This window comes from Dendrobates tinctorius, unplaced genomic scaffold (assembly GCF_039654945.1).
Source record: "Dendrobates tinctorius isolate UK_male_01 unplaced genomic scaffold, ASM3965494v1 ptg000476l, whole genome shotgun sequence".
NCBI classification, from domain to species: domain Eukaryota; kingdom Metazoa; phylum Chordata; class Amphibia; order Anura; family Dendrobatidae; genus Dendrobates; species Dendrobates tinctorius.
In genome coordinates this window covers 378,836-393,045 of record NW_027362138.1, presented here as the reverse complement: position 1 = coordinate 393,045, position 14,210 = coordinate 378,836, and the positions used below count along the sequence as shown (strand labels likewise).

At 46.3% G+C, this 14,210-nt stretch overlaps 1 long non-coding RNA gene across 1 annotated transcript; it reads left to right on the top strand.

Moving 5' to 3' along the window:
- Positions 1-7,445: 7,445 nt before the first annotated feature.
- On the top strand, positions 7,446-12,271 carry LOC141077939 (uncharacterized). The gene is made up of 2 exons (XR_012227625.1): positions 7,446-10,510; positions 11,102-12,271. It is a non-coding gene; the product is annotated as an uncharacterized lncRNA (long non-coding RNA).
- The last annotated feature ends 1,939 nt before the right edge of the window (positions 12,272-14,210 follow it).

The window sequence follows — 14,210 nt, the reverse complement described above, 5'->3', positions numbered from 1 at the left end:
CAAAAGAGTTGCTGGACAGCTTGTCCAGAGGGTCAAAAGATCACAGCGTGCTAGGCCGCAAAATGTCTGCCAAAGTAGGAAGAGTGCAGTGTGGCACTTTTTTGAACAAAATCCTCATGATCAGGCCAAGGTTATCTGTAAGAAGTGCGCAAAGACCTTTAGCCGAGGGAAAAATCTGAAAAATTTGAATACCAGTTGCATGCTTAGACATTTAACCAGCATGCACTTGCAAGCGTGGACACAACACCAAACCTCAAGTGCCACATGTGCAACTGATCACAACGAAGGTAGTCAGCAACGCTACATTGTTTCCCCCACTGTAAGCCCACCGGTTAGCACAGCAGCAAATGTTGAGGTGTCGTTGCAAGGCCACAGCAGTCAGGGAATCCCACTGTTATATCAACGAAAGACTGATTCTAGGCCATCAGAAAGAACACCAACTCCATCACCATCATCAACCCTCTCTCAGTCCGCCCTGTCCACCGCTACTTCCACCATATGCAGCTCTCAAGTCCAGCTCACCCTCCCAGACACTATGAGTAGGTCAAGAAAGTACTCAGTCTCTCATCCGTGTACACTGGGTTTGAACGCCCACATTGCCAAACTAATCTCGTTTGAGATGATGCCCTTTCGGTTGGTGGAAAGCACAGCTTTCCGCGAACTCATGGCCTATGCAGTACCACGCTATGACCTACCCAGTCGCCACTTCTTCTCTCGCAAAGCCATCCCAGCCCTCCACCATCATGTGAAAGACCGCATTGTCCATGCACTCAAACAGTCAGTGAGCGGAAAGGTGCACCTCACAACTGATGCATGGTCCAGTCGGCATGGCCAGGGCGGTTACGTGTCCATCACTGCGCACTGGGTTAATGTGGTGGATGCAGGGTCCACAGGGGACAGCGGTGGTGGGACAGTGCTGCCTAGCCCACGGTATAGGAAACGGCTGTAGGCGTTCGACCCTCCTCCTCCAGAAGAGAAAGCTCGTCCACAGAGCGCAGTCGTACGAGCACTCCATCTGCAGCTGCCACTGTTGCACACGATGTGTCCCCCTATCGAGCAGCTAGTGGAAAGCGTCAGCAGGCTGTGTTGCAGATGATGTGTTTGGGCAACAGACACACCGCCGAGGTGCTGGCCGAGTACTTGAAGCGACAAACTGAGTCATGGCTGGGCAGTGTACATCTTGAGGCAGGCAAGGTAGTTAGTGATAATGGCCGTAATTTTGTGGCAGCCATAGCCCTTTCAAAACTCAGCCATATACCTTGCTTGGCTCACACCTTGAACCTGGTGGTGCAGTGCTTCCTCAAAAATTATCCAGAGTTAACAGCCCTGCTCCAGAAGGTGCGAAGACTGTGCGCGCACATCCGCCGGTCGCCTGTACACTCCGTTCGTATGCAGAAGCTGCAGCGATTGCTCCACCTTCCCAACCACCGCCTCATTATCGACATTGCAACAAGGTGGAACTCCACCCTGCACATGGTGGAGCGGCTGTGCAAGCAGAGGCAGGCCATAATGCATTTGTGGGAGGATACACGGCCAGGCACTTTGAGAGCAGACATGGAGTTGACAGGTGTGCAGTGGTCGAAGCTGAAAGACCTCTGTAAAGTCCTTCAGTGTTTTGAGGAATGCACACGGCTGGTAAGCGCAGACGACGCCATCCTAAGCATGAGCATCCCACTTATGCGTCTGCTCATGCAAACTTTGACGCACCTTAAGGAGCAGGCGTCTGCAGCCAATGTTGATGAGGAGGAAGAGGAGGAGGGAATCCTTGATGACATTCAGCCATTGTCTGCTCAGGGACCTCTCCTGGACGAGGTGGAGGAAGAAGAGGAGGAGGAGGAGGATGATGGGGATGATTACTTAGGGGAGGAGGATGCATCTCGTGGGGCAAGTGAAAATGTTGGCGTGGCAAGGTCTGGTACAGGGTTTGTGCGTGACTGGAGGGATGTGGATTTGCCAGAAAGTGCTCCTCCAACCAGCACTCGCAGTGCATCATTGACACCGGGAACATTGGCCCACATGTCAGATTATGCCTTGCAGATCCTAAAAAGGGACCCACGCATTGCCAAAATGATGAACGATGACGACTACTGGTTAGCCAGCATCCTGGATCCACGCTATAAAGGCAAATTACAAAACATCATGCCACAGGAGAACCTTGACCTAATATTGGCTAATAAACAAGCAACTCTGGTAAATCGGTTGCTTGAGGCATTCCCAGCACACAGCAGCGGTGATGGTTCTCACATGAGCCGTACGGGCCGGGGGCAGCTTGGCAGAGGTGTTCGTGGTGCACACAGCAGAAGTGGCGTTGGAGACAGGGGTTTCATGACAATGTTGTGGACTGATTTTTCAAGTACCGCTCACACAACTGGTAATACTGCATCGATGGAAAGTGACAGGAGACAGCAGTTGTCAACTATGGTACTTTTCCTCCCATATCGATGTTCTCCCACACAGGTCATTCCCCTTTGACTATTGGGCCGCTAAACTGGACACCTGGCCTGAATTGGCACAATATGCCTTACAGGAGCTCGCTTGCCCAGCTGCAAGTGTGCTATCGGAAAGAGTCTTCAGTGCAGCTGGATCAATCCTGACAGAAAAAAGGACCCGTCTGTCAACCCAAAATGTGGATGATCTAACCTTCATTAAAATGAACCACGCATGGGTTTCCAAGGATTTTGTCCCACCTTCCTCTGATGACACATAGGGTGACAGAAAAATGGCTTGCTTTGGTCCACCTCTTCCTGGGACTTGACCTATTTCACCTTTTGCATCAGCTGAATGTCCAACATCAACATATGCCACTTTCTAAAACTCCCTAACTGTGCTGCCTCCCCCCCATCGCCGGGGTCACCACCTAGCGCACGACACCGTGCGAGTGCCGTTGCCCTGGACAGGTGGGTAGGCCGACTCTTGGGCGCGGGCACTGGCACAGGGTCCCTCATAGTGCAATCAAGTGTCTCTGACGGTGGTGGTGCACACCCGCCGTCAGACACACCGCCGTACTATGAGGGGCCCAGTGCCAGTACCGATGCCCACGAGTGGGCCCCCCTTGCTTGGGCAGGGCCCCAGCATTTGCAATCTTTACCTCTCCCTGCTGCTCCGCTGTGTAGTCTGGGCCGTCAAATCCATACTGTGCCTGACACCGTCTGAGCCTGCCTCCTGATGTATAGACATATATTTTGAATGTGTACGCTATCCATACATGTTATCCGGGGAAACGGTACCCTTTCTAACCTTTGTGCAATCACGTGCAATCCATACTGGGCCTAACACCGTCTGAGCCTGCCTCCTGAGACATATATTTTGAATGTGTACGCTATCCATACATGTTATCCGGGGAAACGGTACCCTTTCTAACCTTTGTGCAATCACGTGCAATCCATACTGGGCCTAACACCGTCTGAGCCTGCCTCCTGAGACATATATTTTGAATGTGTACGCTATCCATACATGTTATCCGGGGATACGGTACCCTTTCTAACCTTTGTGCAATCACGTGCAATCCATACTGGGCCTAACACCGTCTGAGCCTGCCTCCTGAGACATATATTTTGAATGTGTACGCTATCCATACATGTTATCCGGGGATACGGTACCCTTTCTAACCTTTGTGCAATCACGTGCAATCCATACTGGGCCTGACACCGTCTGAGCCTGCCTCCTGAGGCATATATTTTGAATGTGTACGCTATCCATACATGTTATCCGGGGATACGGTACCCTTTCTAACCTATGTGCAATCACGTGCAATCCATACTGGGCCTAACACCGTCTGAGCCTGCCTCCTGAGACATATATTTTGAATGTGTACGCTATCCATACATGTTATCCGGGGATACGGTACCCTTTCTAACCTTTGTGCAATCACGTGCAATCCATACTGGGCCTAACACCGTCTGAGCCTGCCTCCTGATGTATAGACATATATTTTGAATGTGTACGCTATCCATACATGTTATCTGGGGATACGGTACCCTTTCTCACCTTTGTGCAATCACGTGTAATCCATACTGGGCGTGAGAACGGCTGGCGAGCTGTTAAGCAAGCTACAGCACCTGTGGTTTGCACACGTAAGTTTTTCATTTTTTAAGGAATGACGGTTAGGCCTAATTCCGGAACTGCGGTTGACCTGCACTTACTGGGAAATCATTGTTCGCGGGTAATAATTGTAATCAGTGATCCCCATCACTAACGTTGTTCAGCGGGCTATCTGCACCTGTAAGCGACAAACGCTGGCCTTTTCAGAGTAGCGCACATGCAGCCACGGACATGTAAGGGCATGACACACCAGTTATTGGCCAATCTCATGTGCCAGAGCCTCACGTGTCCCTCTAGTAAGCCGGACTCGGACCGCGGGGCATGACGGAGTCTCGTTCGTTAACGGAATTAAGCTTGCAATGTGTGCATCTGTTCTGTAGCTGGCATGGTTGAGGTTTCCCAGGTGGAGTCGAATTTAACCGTAGGCTCCACTCCTGGTGGTGCCCTTCTGGACATTCCTTTAAGGTTCAGCTTTGCAACCATACTGCCCACGTAAAACAAACACTTTGCCTTCATGAACGCTGTTTGGAGGGTCATGACTCGTGGGAATAACGCCGCCCAATCAGTTAACCTGCTAGAGAGATCCTTCGTTGCTCCCAAGCATGACATCACACTCCCTAGGAAGAAGGTAATGCCACTGTGGCGACCGTACTCCTGGGGGCGACACAAGTGCACTGATGCCCAGCCACTGCTCGATGAATCTGCTGGTACATTGACCCAGACCACTACATTCCCCTCGCACGCTACACGACCTGAATCTGACCCTGATGAAACTCAGGTTACCCTTCCCATATACAGTTCCATCTTACACGGTGACAAAGAGGAAGCTGCAGATGAAAGTGCAGGTTCGGCCCACCCGCCATCAGACACACCACCGTACTATCAGGGGCCCTGTGCCAGTGCCGTCGCCAACGAGTGGGCCCCCCCTGCTTGCCCAGGATCACAGCACTTGCAAAGTTGAAATACTGTGCAGTGAGATGGAAGATGGGGACGACGAGGAATCCAGACAAGTACAGGGATTCCCTAGCGAGGAGACTTATTTGATTGTTTTCAATGTTGGGACAGCAATTTTTGGGGAGCACTATACTCTGGAGAATGATAGATGGGGCCCACCATACACTGGAACATTCCAAAGGTGGACATCAGACACTGGAGCAGCATTTACAGGGCCCATTATACACTAGAGCATTAGAAATGGGGCCCATTATGTTTGGAGCATTATTTGGGCCCATAAGACAGTGGAGCTTCATCCATGGGGACCAACATATACTGTAGCATTATGTGGAGCTCATCATATTGATAGGAACTGAAGGAGTTAAATTGAGTTCTGTCTATGTTGCATTCTCTTGTTTAAAACCTTATCTTTTCTTCGAGGAGATGTCTCAGACATCTCCCTTGTGAACCAAGGTCAAATACCTCTGCTTTTTCGCCTAAATGACTTTCTTTGTCTAAAACAAGTTGTAAAATCATTTGTACTGCGCATGTCTGTAAAATGTTTACATTCTTTACTATAAAAGACGGAAGCCTAACTGATAAGCCAGAGGCGTCTTGGAGGCATCCTGAGTTGTACCATACAGCTGGTGTCTGTGTAGTTCTTCTCCACGGAGCTGATTTAATTAGAGACATATGATGCTTCACACCTAAGAACATCGGTCCTTCAGATGAAAGAGTAATCTGAGGGATCCCGACAGTTTCCTGGCGCCCGAAACAGGGACCTGATATAGGCACCTCTCCAAGACTACCCGATCTACAGACCACACCAGTTACTGATGAAATTGTGAACAGCAGACCTAAACACCTGGCCAGGTAAGAGATCAATTTTTCTCTTCTCTGCTCTTCATAATCTATCATTATAACTAAGGTCCGTATAAAGGGGAATCTAGTAGAGGAGGGGGCCGTAAAATCAGGTCCATATAAGAACTCTGAGGAAATCGGGTGTGACACGCATATGTAATTTCTGCTCGAATGAGAGGTTACTGTAGGTTCTGTCTGTGCACAGCTATTTTTAGAAAAAGAGCTGATGCAAATCAAAATGGGAGAGGTCTGACATTATGGAATATAAGGCTGGGTGAACAGTTCATACTGCGCAGCCCGGACGGACAAGTTTTTCACAATAGACGATTCCGCACTAGAAATAGAGGAGGTTGTTGAGTGACTGCCTTGATTTGAAGGACTGTGAAAAGTAGACAAATAAGCTGCACAGTAGGTATTCGTTCAAAGAGTGGTGATATTGCCTAACTGGGTCATGTGACAGCGTCCTTTCGGGGAGGTCACCGCCTAAGCTTAAATCAACACCCTTTACGAATAAACCTTGTGACAGATAAGAGTGTGACCGAATGAGCACAGGACCGTGAAATGAGCCTGTGACAGGATATGACTGAAGAACCCCAGTAGATGGATACTTTATTTACAATCCTGTGTGTTGTGGGAGTATTTCTGTTCGGATGCTACATAGCATATAAGTACACGAAACACGTAGTACACCGAGGAACAGACACTCCATTTAGCCTGTTAGCACCTTAGGAAGAAGGTAACGAGGTATAGTAGAGCCTAGTCTTGAGCTTACCCAATACACCACCTAAGGCAGGGGACTAACAGGAAGACAACAAGAGAGACAGGATAAGAATAAAAGATAAGATGGGGAACAGTCAGGGAAAGATACCTGAAGAAGGAAATCGGTTATGTGATATAATTGAGGATAGATATGGAAGTAGTGCAGCAAAGAACCTGGAAAAAGTATTAATCAAATCCAAAGTGCAAGATAGTCAGGCTGTGTGAATCCTTGTATATATGTCTATGAGAACCTCTGAATAAGATGAGAGATGAGTAATTGAGTAAAAAAAAAAAAAAAAAAAAAATCAGTGAATGAGCACGTATGAATGAATCATCACACATCATTTTTGTGTCAAGAGATTTGTGACCTTTCTAGTTGTGGTGGAATCCCGGACAGATGCGTTATAGATATTTCAAATCTACATCTGAGACTGAATGAATTGAGTAATGATATAGTTCGTGTTATATGTGGCATTACATTGTAAAGTTTCCTGAATGCATTTGGCCAGAAAAAGGGCAAGACATGGTTAATCTCATTATACAGTTATCTGCCCTTACAGTGAAATCCCGTGATTTTGAGTTTCTTTGTAGAAATTGATTTTGATAAGTCTAAAGAACTACAGAATTCTGTGAAGGACGACGCTGCATTCTGATGGGAGGGGGGAATGATACCGCTGCGTAGTTTTTCTTCTCCCTTCGCTCTTATCTCTGCTGAGTGTGAGTTGTGCTCAAAATTCTCTGTAATTCTATCCGTAAGGTACGCGCTGAAAGATTTGTGCATTTTAAAGCAACAGTACTTAATTGAAGATTGGAAGTTAAAAGTAAGATATGGTGCCTAATTTAGAAGGGAATTGTAAGTGATTGTTTGGTCATTGTAAGTGATTGCTTGGTCATTAATGTGTTTGAACCTGCTTCTAGTTGTGTGATTGATTTGTATAGCAAATTGTGTCAAATTACAAGAGACAGAGAAGGAAGGAAGCAGTAAAACAAGTGGGACAAATATTGAAAAAGGCAAAAATACCAGAGTGTGAATGTTTGGATGTACAAAAAGGCACAGACAAGGGAAGAAAATAGCACGTGAATAAATGATGCTTGAGAATGTGCAGCAGTGTGGAAGGTGTATTATGAATGTTTGATTGACAAAGTGTAACCAGAGACCCAGACAAAACAGATGGACTTGTAAACACTGTGGTCAGACTCAGACAAACCCAGACTGAATAGCTACTTGTGTGACCTGTGCTACTGACCTAAGAGAATTGCACTAAATCCTATCCAGACAAGATCATAAGAAGCTGACATAATAGTGTGGATAGTGGGTAGTGGGACATTGGCCCTTGAGGAGTAAGCTGACAGTAGACATCAGACGGCCAACCCCATCAGGACCTAGAAGTGTGACTAGAATAAGAAAGATACAGGTGTATTATCCCTGGAGCCCCTCTGACCAGCTAGCTTTGCTGAAGCAGCTGCCTGCCCCTGAAGACCAACCATTCCCGTTTTACAGACACATAAAGGAAGTACAGCAGACATATAAGTGTACCTGGGCAGACCTAGAGAGGTTGATGAGTTTAAAGGCAGGTGACGCACTAGATCATATAATTAAGACACACAGATGTGACAAAGAATCAGGCTTGGGGCATGGATGATAAATCTGCACGATCTGGGGAGACGTACTGTGAGTCACTAAGACAATGGGCTGCAGTGGAACAATCAGAGCAGTCTGTACTCCTGACTAATGTGACACAGCAAAGAGGAGAGAGAGTAGAGATATACCTTGGACGGTTACAGCTGAAATGGGCAGACATGGGGTACATTTGCATAAACCCACTTGATGTTAGAATACTGGTGGATGCGTTCATTGACGGTATGAACAAAGACTTACGAGACGCAGTACAGACAGCCAGACCTGAATGGAGACATGTAGATCCGAAAGACCTCCTTAAGGTAGCTAAAGAAATTGAGCAAACAAGGACAATAAAACGACCTGTCATGTATGCTGGAGCACAAGGAAAAAAGTGGAGACGTAATAGGGAAGGCATGTGAGATGACACTGACGTTTCTTTTGACAATCTATTCCCCACATGACATCCATGCCATACTCCTACAAGTTCAACCAAAACATCTGTCTATGGCCAGACAGCTCCGACTTGAGTGTGCTCTACTAATTCCTGAGTATGTCACTCCTCAAAAGATGTAACGTTCTGAATCCAGCCACCCTCCTGCCTGTGGATTCAGAAAAGGGGGAATTGGTGACCGTATTGGCAAGTGAGGAAGGATACTGTGACATGACGCATGAACATGTCTGCATAGAACTGATGAGTCAGGAGACAGTGGGGTTTGCACACATTCATGAAAAACCTGTTCCTAATGCAGACTTTGAGTTTCTTTTTTGTAGATGGCCCCAGATACCACCAGGATGGACGATTCTACACTGGATATGCAGTAGTATCCTCACATGAGGTAATCCGAGCGGAACCACTCTCTCCTCACATGTCGGCGCAGGAGGCAGAGTTGAAGGCACTCACTGAGGCGTGTAGAGCCGCTGCAGGTAAAGTCGCTAATATTTTCACAGATTCGAAGCCCATTAAAAATGCAGAGCTGGTGAAACAATTGATGGAGGCATTGATGTTACCAGTCCAGGTTGGCATTGTCAAGGTAAAAGCACACACAAAGGTGACTCCGTGGAGGTAGAGGGCAATAGAAGGGCGAACGAGGCTGCTAAAATAGCACAAGGCGGCCTAGAGAGAGCAGTGGACGGTGGCGGGGAGTCAGCGTATTCCAGCCACATTGGGTCTAGATGTCCTGAAATCCCTCCAGCAAAAGGCTGCCCAAACAGAGAAGGTACACCGAGGGAGACTGGGAGCTGAGCTGAACTCAAATGGAGTATGGGAGAATAAGGATAAAATGTGCCCACCAAAGTCCCTGTTCCCAATCATGGCGCAAGCAGCACATGGCCCCAATCACACCTCAAAAAGTCACATGTGTGCCATGGTAGATGCCTTCTGGATCGCTCCTGGCTTCAGTTGCGCAGCCGCGAAACTTGTACAATCATGCCTCATCTGTGCACAGCACAACCCAGGTAAAACAGTAAAAGTCCCTAAGAAAGCGACACCTAGGCCTCTCTACCCGTTTCAGAGATGGCAGATTGACGACATACAGCTACCAAGGTAGGAGTGTATGCAAATATCCTAGTATGTGTAGATCTCTTCTCTGGATGGCCAGAGGCCTACCCGGTGAAAACGGCTACAGCTCGAGCCACTGCAAAGAAACTGGTGATGGAACTAGTACCACGATTCGGTGTCCCTGAAACAATTGAATCAGACAGAGGTACACACTTTACTGCTGAGGTAATGCAAAATGTAATGCAAATGATAGGTGTAGAACAGGCATTTCATACACCCTACCACCCACAGAGTTCAGGGAAGGTAGAGAGAATGAACGGGACACTGAAATTGAAAATACAGAAAACCATGGAACAAACCCATAGACCATGGCCAGAGTGTCTCCCATTAGCATTATTCTCAGTAAGGTACACACCCACGGGGAAAACTAAACTGTCACCCTTCGAGATACTGTTTGGAAGACCACCGAACACAGGGTTGTACTACCCACAGGTCTTAACACTCAATGTGGATAATTTGACAAGTTATGTAATCCAGTTGCAAAAGCATTTAACTCAAATGCATTCTCTAGTTTTCTCTTCCATTCCAGATCCAGATAGTGTGGAAGGAACTCACTGTCTACAACCTGGTGATTACGTATATGTCAAGAAACACTCCAGAAAGACCCTTGAACCCCGATATCAAGGACCTTACCAAGTACTCCTGACAACGCCTACTTCTGTTAAGTTGGAAGGACGACCAACCTGGATCCACGCATCGCATTGCAAACTAGCCACAGGAGTTAACAAAGCATAAGAGTGCATAATGTTTTGGTTTGGTTTTGTTGCATTATCTGTAATAATGGTAGCTGCGTGGGATAGTCTAAATTCTCCAATGTCCTTGAATAATAAGTTTATACAACATCATGAAAAATTACTGAATGATTGGTCAAATCATTTGCTGGATCTGCACACATTCACCAGTATCAGCCACTAGTATTCCGTTCCTTGTTATTCCTGTGCCACCCGAGGAATTATTTGCCTGGACCAGTTGTTCTGATACACTTGCTAATAAGGCCACAAATAATGTGAAGTTATGGAACACAACTGTTGGAATACCTATTGTAGGATGGGTAGGATACCCTTGGTGGCAGGGTAATCTTTCAGGAAGTAATACATACCTTCAATATCTGGCATATAAAGGGGGGGCTTGGGTACCCAGGAATAGAACTCGATTAACCTACCTGGGGCAAATTCCAATGTATGGCCTACAAGTTAGTTTTAATGTAACTTCCCACTCTACTGATGCCTTCAAACCAATACTGCTAGAAAGAAGGTTGCATAACACGTCCTGGGAGTATTCCAATTTATTTCCCCAGGGCAATAATGAAACTTGTATTAATATTTCAGGTAATATACCTTGCAACGAGTCATCTGGATATGAGAAAGGAACTCCCACCTGTGGAAATCCCGATGTAGGGTAGTGTAGCCCTTTAGGACAACTTCCAAATTGGTGTATGCTTCAGAATGTATCTGCGTTCATAGATTTAGTTCATAGACTGGTATTACAACATTCAGCCCTATGGGACCTACCTAGTGACATGTTCTGGGTATGTGGAGACAATGCATATAAATGGTTGCCAGTAGGGGTAAAAGGTGCTTGTACTCTGGGTCGTTTGACTCCAGCTACCTTTGTTATTCCGAATGACCAGTTGAATACTCAGAGCATACCTAAACACACGTTGTACAAAAGAGCTGCTGACAATACACCTCGCCTCTCTGGGAGACCACATATAGTGCAGATGAGTGTGGCTAATAAAATTGTCAGCTCTATTTTTATTTATCCTATGATTACTCAAATGTGGGATAAATTAGTCAGGGCTACAGATTACTTAGATGACCAAATATGGGATATATTGGATATATTGAACACCACCGTTGCTGTCCAAAATCATTGTTGTTTGTATCTTCGTAATATATGTGCTATTGAAACTTGTTTTTTGGTGTATCTCTGTATGCAAGAAAAGATGTAGAAATAGATAAGGAAGTTTGACTGTAAACAACAAGAATTTAACTATTATTCCTTTCAGTCCTAGATTGACATCTCATTTCTGGCATGAAGGAGCGTACTCTTGCAATGATGGACGTGGCTTCAGTATCTGGGGGATGGAGAAGGTAGAAGACCTGTCTCCCTTGGGCAACCCGTCGGCCTGGGATAGTACCTGGTGAACGAGCCACTATCCGCTGTTGTTGCAGGATCCAGTGTTCCAGATTGTGGAAAATGAAGATGTCAAAGGGGGGAATGATAGGAACTGAAGGAGTTAAATTGAGTTCTGTCTATGTTGCATTCTCTTGTTTAAAACCTTATCTTTTCTTCGAGGAGATGTCTCAGACATCTCCCTTGTGAACCAAGGTCAAATACCTCTGCTTTTTCGCCTAAATGACTTTCTTTGTCTAAAACAAGTTGTAAAATCATTTGTACTGCGCATGTCTGTAAAATGTTTACATTCTTTACTATAAAAGACGGAAGCCTAACTGATAAGCCAGAGGCGTCTTGGAGGCATCCTGAGTTGTACCATACAGCTGGTGTCTGTGTAGTTCTTCTCCACGGAGCTGATTTAATTAGAGACATATGATGCTTCACACCTAAGAACATCGGTCCTTCAGATGAAAGAGTAATCTGAGGGATCCCGACAGTTTACTGTTTCAAACATTATATGGGACCAATGATTCTGTATGGAGAAATAGATGGGCCTCGTCATGAGATGTAAAAAGTGAGGTATTTTTCATTGTACTATACCGCTATTTCTCTGCCATATCGGAGCATGATGAGTTGTGGTATGTGTTAAAGGGGCGCTCTTTCGCCCAGGGCACATGAAAACCTGCAGCCAGCCCTCCCCCCCACAACTTTAGCCAAATAACCCCCATTTTTCAGTGCGTAACTTGTATTATGAAGTTAATTAAGGTTGACAAGCTTAAGTAAGAAGAATTGATGCTTTTGGCATTCAAATGGGCACTGTAGGTGTGTTTCCTGTCCTCCTCTCACTGCCGACTTTTATTCCCCATTGACTTACATTGGGTTTCGTGTTTCGGGACGACCCCGACTTTTCCCTATAATCGGCCGATCTTGCTCGACCCGACTTTTGGAAAAGTCGGGTTTCACGAAACGAAACGCGACCCTAAAAAACCAAAAGTCGCTCAACTCTAGTCCAGATTATATGTACAGCCAGGAAAATGACCTGGAGACACAGGAAGTCTATACCCAGCATGATCCGTATACAGCAGAGCGAGGAGTGATATCATGTATACAGACCTGTGGTACAGGTGAAGTATACAGCACAGGAATAGAGCCTTTACACAGATACCACATATATAGTGAGTAACCTGGTTACACGGGATCTGCACACCCAGCCTCACAGTATGTAATAGAGATGAGGTCACATACAGATCATCAGACTCCATAACTGGGAAGGGGGGATAATCCGCACCCAGCAGGGTCAGTATACAGTGCACTGACATGAAGTGCAGCCTCCCATCATCATACATATACCATCCCCCGACTGCTCCTCTCACCAGTGTCTCTAATACATGTGACTGCCCAGCTCCACCATAGTAATGGCAGACACTGCATGTGTCCCTGCCCTGTCCTATTATACATAAACCCAGAACTCATGAAGACTCTGTATAATACAGCAGTAATGTGGGATATCAGAAATGTCTGCAGGGTGGTCACACAAAAGCTGCCTCAGCAATAAGTGAGGGAACATGGCGGCTACAGGAATTTCTGAGGTAATCTTGACCCCAGATATGATGTAGGAGCTGATACTACCTTAGTACACACTACACCATGTCTGAGGTGATTGCAGAGTAGTATATGAAACATGTCTGCAGGGAGGTCACACGGAAGATCACAGTCTGTGAGGAAAATGTAGCATGCACATGAGGGACATGGCAGCTACATGAATCGCTGAGGTAATATTGGTCCCATACATAAAGAAACCACTGGAGCCATAGGCGGAGGAGGACATGACTTGGGGATGGGTGGCCCTTTACTCCTGCAGCTTTTTTGGTATAGTGGTGTAGATTTTTAAGCACGAGGGATGTTGCTTTAAGAAGAGAAAAGCCCAGTATGTCTGTGCCTGGGGGGTCACTGTGAGGAGGGTGGGATTATATAGAGCAGGAAATCTGTGTCTCTCCCTCACTTCAGACATCATGTACTAGTGTAGTATCAGCTCCTACATTATGTATGGGACCAATATTACCTCAGCGATTCATGTAGCTGCCATGTCCCTCATGTGCATGCTACATTTTCCTCACAGACTGTGATCTTCCGTGTGACCTCCCTGCAGACATGTTTCATATACTACTCTGCCTTCACCTCAGACATTGTGTAGTGTGTACTAAGGTAGTATCAGCTCCTACATCATATCTGGGGTCAAGATTACCTCAGACATTCATGTAGCGGCCATGTTCCCTCACTTATTGCAGAGGCAGCTTTTGTGTGTCCTCCCTGCAGACA